Source organism: Hippopotamus amphibius, chromosome 7 (genome assembly GCF_030028045.1).
Source record: "Hippopotamus amphibius kiboko isolate mHipAmp2 chromosome 7, mHipAmp2.hap2, whole genome shotgun sequence".
NCBI classification, from domain to species: Eukaryota; Metazoa; Chordata; class Mammalia; order Artiodactyla; family Hippopotamidae; genus Hippopotamus; species Hippopotamus amphibius.
The window spans coordinates 68,475,123-68,487,386 of record NC_080192.1 but is presented as its reverse complement, the minus strand read 5'-3'; the positions used below and the strand labels follow the sequence as shown (position 1 = coordinate 68,487,386).

General features: G+C 42.3%; 1 non-coding gene across 1 annotated transcript; it reads right to left on the bottom strand.

The window, feature by feature from the left end:
* Positions 1-10,893: 10,893 nt before the first annotated feature.
* On the bottom strand, positions 10,894-11,000 carry LOC130857959 (U6 spliceosomal RNA). The gene has a single exon (XR_009054943.1). It is a non-coding gene; the product is annotated as a U6 spliceosomal RNA (small nuclear RNA).
* Positions 11,001-12,264: the final 1,264 nt, after the last annotated feature.

Below are 12,264 nucleotides of genomic sequence, written 5' to 3'. Positions count from 1 at the left end.
AGGTTTATTCAAGAAATAATAAATTTATCTTTATGTACAAATTTTTTAAAAAAATAATTATATTCCTAGAATTACACTTCAAAATCACGTGAGGCTTTTCTAAATATACAGATTTCCAGGCTTATGCCACACCCAGTAAATAAGCATCTTTGGAATTGGCAGTTAGGCAACTATATCCTTAAAGATCTCTATAGATGAATCAAATGAGCATCTCTGGTTAAGTGCCGAGACCAGCTCGGCGACTCGAGGTGAGTGACGGGTGCCGCAAGCTTGAAGAAGACACAGACACAGACTGAAGAGAAAAGTGGGACCGGGGGGCTCAAGACCTCTCGGATCAAGAGCCTCGCTGATTGATCCCACGTTGCTTTTATTGAGTTCTCGGCATAGCCTAAGGGTCTAACACTCCCAGGTTAATCCCATAAACAATCAAAGGCCTCACATGACTGGGGGCAATGATGTTTGTTTGCCTCCTGGGTCCTGATTTGAGCTGGGCGTGGAGAGCAAAGCAGCCCTGGGGGCAGGAGACCTCTCTCAAAAGGATTAAGGGTCTGTGCCCCACCCGTGTTGGCCCCTCTGCGACTGTGCCTGTCTTAGGTTGTTCCTCCCTTGAGGAATCTTACCCGTCTCTGGCTAACCAGTCATCCTCCAGGGCCAAACACGGTGATATAAGGAAGGCTCTATGCACCACCCCTGTTGGCCCCTCTGCGGCTGTGCCTGTCTTAGGTTGTTCCTCCTCTGAGGAATCTTACCCGTCTTTGGCTAACCAGCCATCCCTTAGGACCAAACAGGGTGATATTAGTCTCCACGCCCCGCACCCTCAGTTCCTCCACTGCTCAAGCAGGACATTCTGAATCCCATCGCTTGGCCCACATACTTCAACATTTTCAATGTTTCAAAAAGGTTCCAGAATGTCTTCCCACAGTTAAGGACTACATCTGCAGGTGAAAATTTATGAAGATTAAAAGATGTGAAGTTAAATAGGTCATAAAACAGTTTGCATAACATGATTATTTTTTATAAGCACAGATGTATGTAAAGTCAGCAAACTATGGAAGAAAAACATAAGTGTTTATGAGATTTATGGGTATTTTGTTATACTCTTTGCTTGTTTGTGTATTTAAAAATAAAAGCCATATACTGCTTTTGTATTGAGAAAAGTGAGTTATTTTTAAATTAGCACAAAAATATATATAAGAGCATAAAATAGAGGGACCATGAACTTGGTGGAAGCCAGGAACACTGGTGGAGGATTTAGCCTTCAGTGTAAAGAAAAGGGACCCTGTTCCATGTGGAGGGAAGGAAGGTGGGAGTGGATTAGGTAAATTGGTAGATCTGGGCCAGATTTCTTCCTTTTTCTCTGTGAAGCAGGAGGTGAAGTCAGTTGCTGAGGAGGATGGAGGTGGAGTGGTCAAGCCCCATGTAATTTGTATGGTGGGGGCAGTAACTCATCCTTAGTCTTAACTGTCCACAGTTTAATATCAGGGTCTGGAAACTGCTTAAAATTGTATTCATGTTTGTGGGTGTACATTTGTCTACAGCTGTTACATTCTCAAAGCAGTCTGTGACCAATTGCCCCTCAGAGTTGGGAACTCTTCCCACTCTGTAACTGTTTAGGCCTTAAGTATAGGTCACATTCTGCCCTACTTGGGTGGGTGGGTAGGTGGGTGTGTGTGTGTGGTTGGGGTGGGGCGGGGTGGAATGTGTATAGCATTTTGTTGCTTCATCACCACCTTGTGGTCAAATGAATGTACTGCCAAAAGAGGTTTTGAATCTCCATACTAGATCAGGGCAATAGTTTCTCACCTTAGATTTGGAAGGGACTTAAAGCATTCTATGGTCTCATGTCCCACACATGAGATTTAATAATGACTACAAAGTTTTCCTTCAAAATGTTGAACCAATGTTAATTATTCATGAATGAGAAGACGCATCCAAGCCCAGATGATTGTATTTCGCTTGAAGGTCTTTGCGGAAGTGATCTCTGAGCCAGTGCTGAATGTCTTTGAAAGGTCATAGAGAAGTGGTCCTTAAACTCAGCTGTGTGTTAGGACTAACTTGGAGAGTTTTGAAACACCCTGACACCCAGGCCACATGCCATGCTAATTAAACTCTCTAAGAGTGAGAGACCCAGGCATCAGGGTTTTTTCTAGAGAGCCCTTTCCCAGGTGATTCCAACGTCCGACCAAGTCCAATGGCCTTAGCCACAGGGCTCTGCTATTCAAGGTGTTCTCCATGAGCCAGCGGCATTGGCATCCCCTGGGAGCTTGTTAGACTGCAGAATCTCAGATCCTGCCCCAGACCTCCTGAGTCAGTCTACACTTGAATAACTCTCAGGTGGCTCACTACATATTAAATTTAAGAAGTGCTATTAAAGAGAACAGAATGGGTGTCCAGTAGGTCTGCTGGATACACAAGGCAGGAATGGTGCTCCAAAGGTAGGATCTTCATCTTTGATCACTTCCAGTTACAGGAAGTGTGTGACTTCTATGCCACTGTTGGACAGTCCTAATTGTCAGAAAGTTCTTTTTTTTAATGATCTAAATTTTTAAATTAATTTTTATTGGAGTATAATTGCTTTACAATGTTGTGTTAGTTTCTGCTGTACAGAAAAGTGAATCAGCTATATGTATACATAGATTTTTTGGATTTCCTTCCTATTTAGGTCACCACAGAGTACTGAGAAGAGTTCCCTGTGCTCTAACAGTAGGTTATCATTAGTTACCTATTTTATACATAGTATTGTATGTATGTCAATCCCAGTCTCCCAAATTCATCCCACTCCACCCCCCTTCTTCCCTTGGTATCCATACGTTTGTTCTCTACATCTGTGTCTCTATGCTTTGCAAATAAGTTTGTACCATTTTTCTAGATTCCACATATAGGCAATATTATATGATATTTATTTTTCTCTTTGCCTTACTTCACTCTCTGCAAACGGCAGTTTCATTCCTTTTATAGGCTGAGTAATATTCCATTGCATATATGTACCACATCCTTATCCATTCCTCTGCTGATGGACATTTAGGTTGCTTCCATGTCCTGGTTATTATAAATAGTGCTGTAATGAACACTGTGGTGCATATAACTCTTTGAATTACAGTTTTCCCCAAGTATATGCCCAGGAGTGGGATTGCTGGGTCATATGGTAATTCTGTTTTTGGTTTTTTAAGAAACCTCGGTACTGTTCTCCATAGTGGCTGCACCAATTTACATTCCCACCAACTGTACAGGAGGGTTGTCTTTTCTCCACACCTTCTCCAACATTTATTGGTTGTAGATTTTTTTGATGATGCCTGTTCTAACTGGTGTGAGGTGATACCTCACTGTAGTTTCGATTTGCATTTCTCTAATAATTAGTGATGTTGAGCATATTTTCATATGGCAGAAAGTTTTGTTTTTGGTAGATGTCAAAATCTACTTCCTTGCCAGTTCTGCAAACTGTCCCCATGATCTCTTTTAAAATATTTGAGGGCAGAGATGTTCTTCCTTTAATCTTCCTTCTTTGAATCCCTCTCTTCTGACCTTTCAGTTTTAGTCTATATATGATTTATTTTTTGCAGAACTTCTAGTAATTCTACACTAAAAATGGCTCTAAGAACTGAAAGTAAGTTTCTAGATGTGGCATGACATAATGAGAATAGTGGAAGAATGACTTTATTTAGAAATTCTACTAAAGACTCCTGTTCTTCCTGAAAATAAGATATTAGTCAGGATCTCTGTATGCTATATTATAAAGAACGTATATCCAGTAAACAAATAAACGCTGATGGTCCCAGGGTCTTGGGTCATTCACATGTGACCACTGGTGGTCCCCTGAGCTCAGAGAGACCATGGGAACCTCCAATGTATAGCCAACTGGGTATGTGCCTAGTGCCTAAAGTGGGGGAGAGGGCGTAGTCTTGTGGGACTGAACCCTCCAGGTAAATCTTTGTCAGAATTGAGTTGAATTGTAGACACTCAGCTGGTGCCTGAGAATTTCATGTTGGCATGAGAACCACCCCTCCCCCTGCCACGTGTTGGAATTGGGATCAGAATCTTTATAGCATAGAGCAGCGGTTAGCAAATACTACCCTATGGGTCAAATCCAGGCTGCTGCCTATTTTTGTAAATCAAGCTTTATTGGGACACAGCCATGACCACTTATTCACATATTTTCTATAGCTGTTTTTGCACTATAACAATAGAGTTGTATAGTTGTGACAGAGACTGTTCAACCCACAAATATTTACTATCTGGTCCCTTAAAAAATAAGTTTGCTGACCCCTGCTATAGTAAATATATATAATGTAGTAGATAGAAAAAGCGGTCACCAAGTCAAGATAAATTAAAATTCTAACTTCAGTAGATTGTCTCCTAGGAAATTTCTCACTGCTGTCAATTTTTGCCTCTTTCAAGATTTTATAGTCTATGTCACTATTTTTTACTGTCTTAAGACATGTTTTGGAAATCAGTAAGTCTAGAAATTGTGTTTTCAAATGGTAGGAAGATAGTGACACACAGTGGACATCAACAGGAGGTTCTGAAACTTAGATTGCCCCAGGCGCTGAGATATTTGAATAAAAAATGTTTGAAAAGATTATTCTTACAGACTCTCAGGCAAATGTGGCATTTTGAATATACTCAAATACTTTTGTTCCTTCCTAACACGCTACAGAGAGGAATTTTTAAAGTTATAAACTCAGAGAAATTAGGAGAATGGGAGAAGAGACAATAGCTATAAAAATTTGGATTCTGGAAAGCAGAAATATGAGTGATAAGTGATTAAAAAGTCACAAAACCATAGATTCTAAGCAATGGTGGGGAAAGATAATCTCCAACCTGATATACAGTACAGAATCCCCAGTGACTCTGGAATGAGAATCTGGTACCAGATGGTAGGACACCTTTTGCTGCTATTCTGGAAGCTCAGTAGGGAAAAGCGGTTAGATGATCTCACCGTCTTGTATGCACACATTGAAGTCATCCCACTGTTCTCAGTATGGTGACCCACCCTCAAATGTGCTTAGCGTCCATCTAGTCTAGAGGCTGTTTTACTCACTCCAGAGTATAAGTTTCCAGTTTTCTGCTGGGGTTGGGGAGGGTGGACCAGGTTTGAAGACCTGACCACTTCCTGAACAGTTAACCGACATTCTTCCAGAATGCTAGCATAGGGTGTCCTACAATCTCAATTTTCCTGGGACTGTAGGTGTTCCTAGGATGGAGACTTGAAGTTTTAAAACCAGTACAGTCCTGAGCAAATGAAGATAAGTTAGTCGCCTTCATCTTAAAACATTGGTAGTTAGACCCTTTTGTGTAGGAAACTGGGAGAATCTTCTTTGGGGAATCTCACCAGCCCAGGGGAAAAGATCTGAATGTATGGACAGCGGAGGTTCTACAGCTAAGTGGTCCAGCCAGATCAACCTTGCATGGTGCTCAGTGAACAAGCTCCATCTGAATGCATAGAAGTTCCAGCTGTGTTTTTATTTTTTTCATTTTTTTATTTTTTTAGAACTTTTATTGGGATACAGTTAACATACAATAAACTGCATATATTTAGAGCGTACAATTTGGTATCCCAATCTCCCAATTCATTCCCCCCCAACCCTCCCCGCTTTCCCCACTTGGTGTCCATATGTTTGTTCTCTACATCTGTGTCTCTATTTCTGCCTTGCAAACCGGTTGATTTGTACCATTTTTCTATATTCCGCATACATGTGTTAATATACAGTATTTGTTTTTCTCTTTCTGACACACTTCACTCTGTATGACAGTCTCCAAGTCCATCCATATCTCTAGAAATGTCCCAGTTTCCTTGCTTTTTACAGCTGAGTAATATTCCATTGTATATATGTACCACATCTTTTTTATCCATTCATCTGTTGATGGACCTTTAGGTTGCTTCCATGTCCTGGCTATTGTAAATAGTGCTGCAATGAACATTGGCTGTGTTTTTAGATCCTCTCTCTCAAAAATAAGCAGACAACTAAGAATTATTAGACAATTCAAGGAATGACTCACACTAAAGACAGAAACTGGAACATTCAAACAGGGTAAAGAACTTGAGAGGTAATTCAAGTTGGGATGATCAGAGCCTTTCCCTTGGATTTCAAAAAGTGGATCTGGGAGGGAGAATCCTCTCTTCCTCTCTGGCCATGGTGCTGTTAGAATGTGTCTGGAACTCCTGAAGGCTCTTTTCTCCTCTGTAAAGGGAAGACCACAGTTGGCCACATAGAGATGCACTAATGGGAAATGGACTCAGTCTAGAGTCCCCATGGCTTTTCATGCCAAGATCCATTACCTCTAAAGCTATCTTTGTTTTTTCCAAAGTTTGGTTGCATGAGCCAATAAATTCTGAAACTTTTTCAAAAAGGCCTCAGTTTGAACAGATTTTTTTGTCATTTGAAACCAACTTGTCCTAGTATGCCTCATGAATGTCATGGCCTCTTCTACACGTTTGTCTTTTTAATCCATACTCTATATCCAGAAAGTTTCCCAGTCAGCCTTTTCCCCTTTTTAAAATAAGGATTGCCCAACTCATGAAGGTAAAAATACATGAGATTGCAGTGAGCATTAAGTGCTTTCAGCAGACCCAACACGCACTAACTTTTCTTGATTTCTCACAATGGTGTCCTCTCCAAAATAAAATCTGAATGAATAGGTCTTTAATACAAATATCTGGGCACAAAGCAAAGATGAAGAAAAGAAGAAAAAATCCTGCGCATTAACTAACAGTGTTAGCCTTCCACACAGCAGAGAGGAAAAAGGCTGTATCCATTAGCATTGTGTTCAACAGCAAGTAACAGAACTGAATTAACAGCGGCTTAGTTTAACAGGGTTGTTGGTATTTCTATGATTCTCTTGGCCATTTCATTATGATGGTAATAGGGTTGTTGCAGTCCCAGCCAGCATGTCCACATTCAAGAGAGAAATAAGGGAATAAGGTCAAAGGATATATTTGCCTCTTTATAGCAGAAAAGCAAAAGCTCTCCCAGAAGCCTCTACATAAGATTAGATTTCTCCTTATGTCTCATTGGCCAGGATAGGGTCCAAAGTTTACATCTAGCTGAAAGGAGGGCTGAGAAGATAGGGAACAGAACTGTCATAAATGACTAGAAGCCATCATTATCTTCAGCAGGGGTGCAACTGTGCCAACACCTTGGTGTTAGACCTCTGACCATGTCAATCAAGAGTCAACCTTGTAAATATAAAAAGTAACTCTTGTGCTATGATTAGTTGGGGAAGGCAGACTGAGCTTTTAAGAACTATTTAAATAACTAAATATAATCATCTGAATTATTTTTTTAGGACAATTTTCTTTTCATGTCTAAGAACAGGGTACCCAATTTATATTTCTGAGTCTGAGTATGAAAGTGGGCTGGAGTCTTTAGAATGTGTCAATTAACAAAGAAGACAAGAGACGGAACCCTTTAAAAAGACAGCTTTGACCCATACAAATATCCAATGGGGTCATGATATCCTAAAGCAGGGTGTCTGTCTCCAGAGACGTACTTTCCTCTCTTTGCAGCTTTCCTCATAGAGAGGGACTTGGTACCAGGTCCAAAGAGTGTCGTCAGCAACTCAGCAGCTGACCTACTTCTCCTGCTGACCTGGGAAAGGGGCCACTGGGCCATTGCCCTCTGGGTGCTTCTTTCAGTGGATCCAAATCACGTCTGTGAAAGTCTAGCAGGATTTCATCTAGAGCAGGTCCTGAAGGCCCCTAATTCATAGCCAGCATCATTACTATCATTTGCTGAGTGTCTGCAAGAGCTTGGGATTTAGCAACAAATCTTTCCTATGTTGTCTATGGGTTTAATGCAGGAAATAAACTTGGATTCTGTTTCCTTTGTCTGAAGACCGGAGGTGATGGCTCATTGGTTCTGCAGGAATTACTTTCTGTCCTCCAGGGATACAATATGAGCCAGACTCCGTGTGGCTATGGGGCACTGAACAATAGTGCAGTTTCTCAGGCTGTCAGGGAGAGGTTGGGTTTTCTCATTCATTCATTTTCCAGCCCAGCCCTTGCCACTTATAGCTTGGGTGCTGGAATTTGAGGCATTCAAACAATATGATCATGACCGACATTTACAGAGCACATTCTGTTATTGCCCACGTTTGATCCTCAAAATAGTTCTGGACAACAGGAGAGGCAGAAATGCATGTTGCCGTTTGACAGATGGGGAAATTTAGTTGTACCTTTAAAAGTCTTAATCACTGCCAGGACCAAAATCCCGGGTCTCCTGACTCCCAGACCATAACCACCTCTTCTGTCCATTGTGATCCCGTAATAAAGACAAGTAAATAACTGGGTGACGCTTAATGTCAGACCTGTGGCCTGGCCGTTCTCTGGCGCCCCCAGCTGGAGGCCTCTCAGCATCAGGAAGCCTCGTTTCCTCAACACCACAGGCTGGTCCGGACGTATAGGCAATCCTGAGTCAATATTTGTTGGGTGAACAAGGGATCGATTGGTGCTAATCATTAAATTCCTCCTTAACCACTGAGTCCAGGGAACACGGCAGATAGTTTTGTAGAGCAGGTTTCCTTTGGCATCTTTTGTTCTTCTGCTGCCTTTGCGGTAAAAGGAAACACCTCCTTTCTTGCCATGGGAAAGGCAAACAGCCATGCAAACCTGGAAGATAGCCGAGTCTGTACGGGTAATAAAAGAGGCAGGCCAGTTAGCTATTAACCAGCAGACAAGATAATTCAGCTCCTTATCAAGCTCTAGGCACCTCCCTTTGGAGGCCCCTTCCTGACTGTTTCCAGCCCCAAGAGGAAAAGCAGATTAAGCCCTTGGGCAATCACAGTGTGCATTTTCCCTCCCGCCCCTCCCGCCCCTCCCCCAGCTGGATGCAGGTGGCAGCAGGTCAGCATCAAGGCAGGCAGCTTGGGGTGGAGGAAGGCACAGATTGGCGGGCCGTCTGCGGGCTGAGAGGTGAGTGAAGCTGAAAAGGGGCAGACTCGGGAGTTCTTGATGGGATGGAGGGAGACTTGACGTTTTATATTTTCCCGAAACTTTGAATTTATTTTGGCACCATTTAAGTCATATTCCCCACTGGTGGCCCCTCAAGGCACTGGGATCCTTATATTTTATAATGAAAGCAAAGGTACGGAATTGTGGAAAATGTTAAGCTATGTTTGAGAAAGGAGTAGTGTAAGGATGTGTATAGGATAAGCTAATATCGCTAATGGGAAATGAGGCAGAAAAGAAGTTTGGGATGAAGTCACAGAAGACTTCAGGGATAAGTATTAATAGCCATTACAATGTTTTTCAGCTTATCTCACAGAATTAATATCATTGGGTAAAGCCACATTTTTAACCTCTTTTTTTTTTTAAACTTGGCATCTCACAAGCATTTATCCTCTAGTGATTGAAGATTTTTGAACACGAAGACACACCAGTCTGTGAACCAGGAAGTGGGCTCTCATCAAATACTGAATCTGCCAGTGCCTTGATCTTGGACTTCCCAGCCTCCAAAACTGTGAGAAATAAATTTCTCTTGTTTATAAGCCATCCAGTCTGTGGTACTCTTTTGTAGCAGCCTGAGTGGATTAAGACATCACCCTACTCCAGCCCAACGCCTTGGGAAAAACATGACCCCATCTCCATCCCTGTCAACAAAGATCAAGTGGGTAGCCTAAACTTCCATCCTTGCTCAAGGTGCACCCCCGTCCCGAACCGGCCCACCCTTCCCAAAGAAGACCTGTGGGGGAGCTGGCACGTTCATCCCTGCTCATTAGTAATAAAGCCCTCCCTCAAGGATATCAGAAGAGGCCATGTGGAATGCTGAACTTCCACCTCCACCCAGCAGTAATGAGGTACACTTCCTCCTTTCTTCCTGGGCGGTGTCAGAGTTGGCCAAATGGGAAGTAGAACTTTCACCATCATTCAACATAACAAGGTGTCCTCCACCTCATGAACCATCATTGCATTTCCTGTAAATCTATAATTCTTAAAAAAACAAAAAAAACAAAATAACAACAAAAACTAAGAACGTTGCTGTCTTCTTTCTCATCCTCTCATGGTTATGCTAGGTGATTGTATATTCTCAGTGTGGGGGGGCAGGGTGGATAGATAAAGATCAACCCAATGTGACTGATCTCATTTCTAATTGTTTCCCAGTTGGTAAATAGTGTGAAACACTGTGTCTTTGCAACATTCTGTTATTCTCAATACCTGCTAGCAGGGTTGGCATGTATGTAACAGGCATTCAGAGGATAAGCAAGGCTTGAATTGGGAAGTGCTAAGTACTGCTGGCCAAAAGCAGAGAGTTGCCAAATGCTAGGGCTACAGGAGGATCAGCTGGGGAGCTTTTTAAAAATACAAATTCTTGAGATGCCTCCCTTGGGAGGTTCTGATTGGTAGGATCCTGCAGAAGCATCACTGAGCCAATGCTGCGGTGGTTCCTATTGGCTCCAACTGTTGCTCTGACTCAGAGCTGAGCCTAGGTGTTAAGGGATGTGGGTGATGATCCTTAATCTGTTTTATTCTAAATATATGACCTAGGGCGTTTCATTTTTCTCGTTAGTGTATTGGCTTTGATGACAGAGGCGTTTTGCTTCCCCAGTTTTTGGTGTAATTATCAGAATAAAATAAAATGCAAGAAAACCTAGAGTTAAATAAAACTGCTGCCCTCACTGCCATCTCCCACTTGTGTGATTGCCTGTTTTCTTTTTTTTTATTGGAATAAAATTGCTTTACACTCTTGTACCAGTTTTTGAGGTACACCAAAGTCAATCAGCTGTATTTATACACATATCCCCATATCCCCTCCCTCCCGCGACTCCCTCCCACACTCTCCGTCCCGGTCCTCTAAGGCATCATCCATCATCGAGTTGATCTCCCTTTGCTATACAGCAACTTACCACTGGCTATCTATTTTACAGTTGGTAGTATATATATGTCTATGCTACTCTCTCAAAAATATGGAATGCTTCACGAATTTGCGTGTCATCCTTGTGCAGGGGCCATGCTAATCTTCTCTGTATCGTTCCAATTTTAGTATATGTGCTGCTGAAGCGAGCACTGCCTGGGTTTTTAACTGCCTTCTCTTGGGGACCTGAATCCCCCTCACAGGAAAGCAAGCCAGGGAGGCTTGGAAGGTCTCTCAGGCCCCCTCTAGCCGGGAAATCATGCTCAGAACATTCTGATTACCTCTAACAATGGAACAAATTAATTGTGAAACCTGGAGCGTCACTCAGAGTCACGTCTGCCAGACCCTGATAAGTGATGTTATTTTCCTTTTTTTTTTTTTTTCCTTGGTGGAATCTTCCCAGGGCAGGGCTTGAACCCGTGTCCCCTGCATTGGCAGGCAGATTCTTTACCACTGCGCCATCTAGGAAGTCCTCTGATAAGTGATGTTCAAGTCTGCCCCGAGGAGCTGTCTTCTGAATAGTGGTCATTGGAGAAAACAGAGCTGTGAATCTGGGGTTGCTACCTGTTGTGACTGAGATGCTGCTATTGGGCTGGACAGAGCCCCAGGCTGGCTTAAGGCTCTGGGAAGACAACCTGCTCTCAGCTCCTCACTTGAGGCGATGCTATTCAATAGATTGATACATTAAGTGCCCGCCTGGCTTTATTTCACTTTCAGGAAGATCCAAAATTTTTGGCCATCTATTTTACTTGGAGGCACATTCCTCAAATATCAGCTCCAATACCACCATAAAAATAAACTAATCAGATCAGAGGGAAGGTGAACTAACATTGACCAAGGACTTTCCATGCGCCAGGAAGTGTACAATGTACTTTGTGTATGTTGTTCCTTTTATTCCTTATAACAACCCTGAGAGGTAGGTGTTATGATCTGTATTTTATATATAAATGTAAAAAGTATATGGCTTGTGAAAGCCATGCAAGAGGGATACTCTCTGGAGATTAAATTTGTGAAAGTGTATGTGTGTGTGTGTGTGTGTGTGTGTGTGTGTGCGCGCGTGCTTTGGGGGAGGGGAGTTCCCTGTTCTTTAGGAAAAGAAATTGCCACCTATGTCACAGCACAGGAAATCACCTGAGATCCTTTGAAAACAGCTAGAACAGAGATCTGAGCTCCGGGCTGTCTGATGGTAAAGTCCCTGTGTGTCTGTTCTATATGTTTGTGAGCTGTATCCCTTTCACCTGCACTGGGTGGACAAGCAGAGGATATTTTCATTTGCTTTTCAATTTAAATCTTGTCTCTTTCCTATTTACTATTTCATCCTGCCTCTCTTTGGGCTAAGTTCACAGAGAATCATTTTTAAAGAAAGATACCGTGTCAATTGTTATTAATTAAGCATTTGAAAGTCACAGGCTAAAAT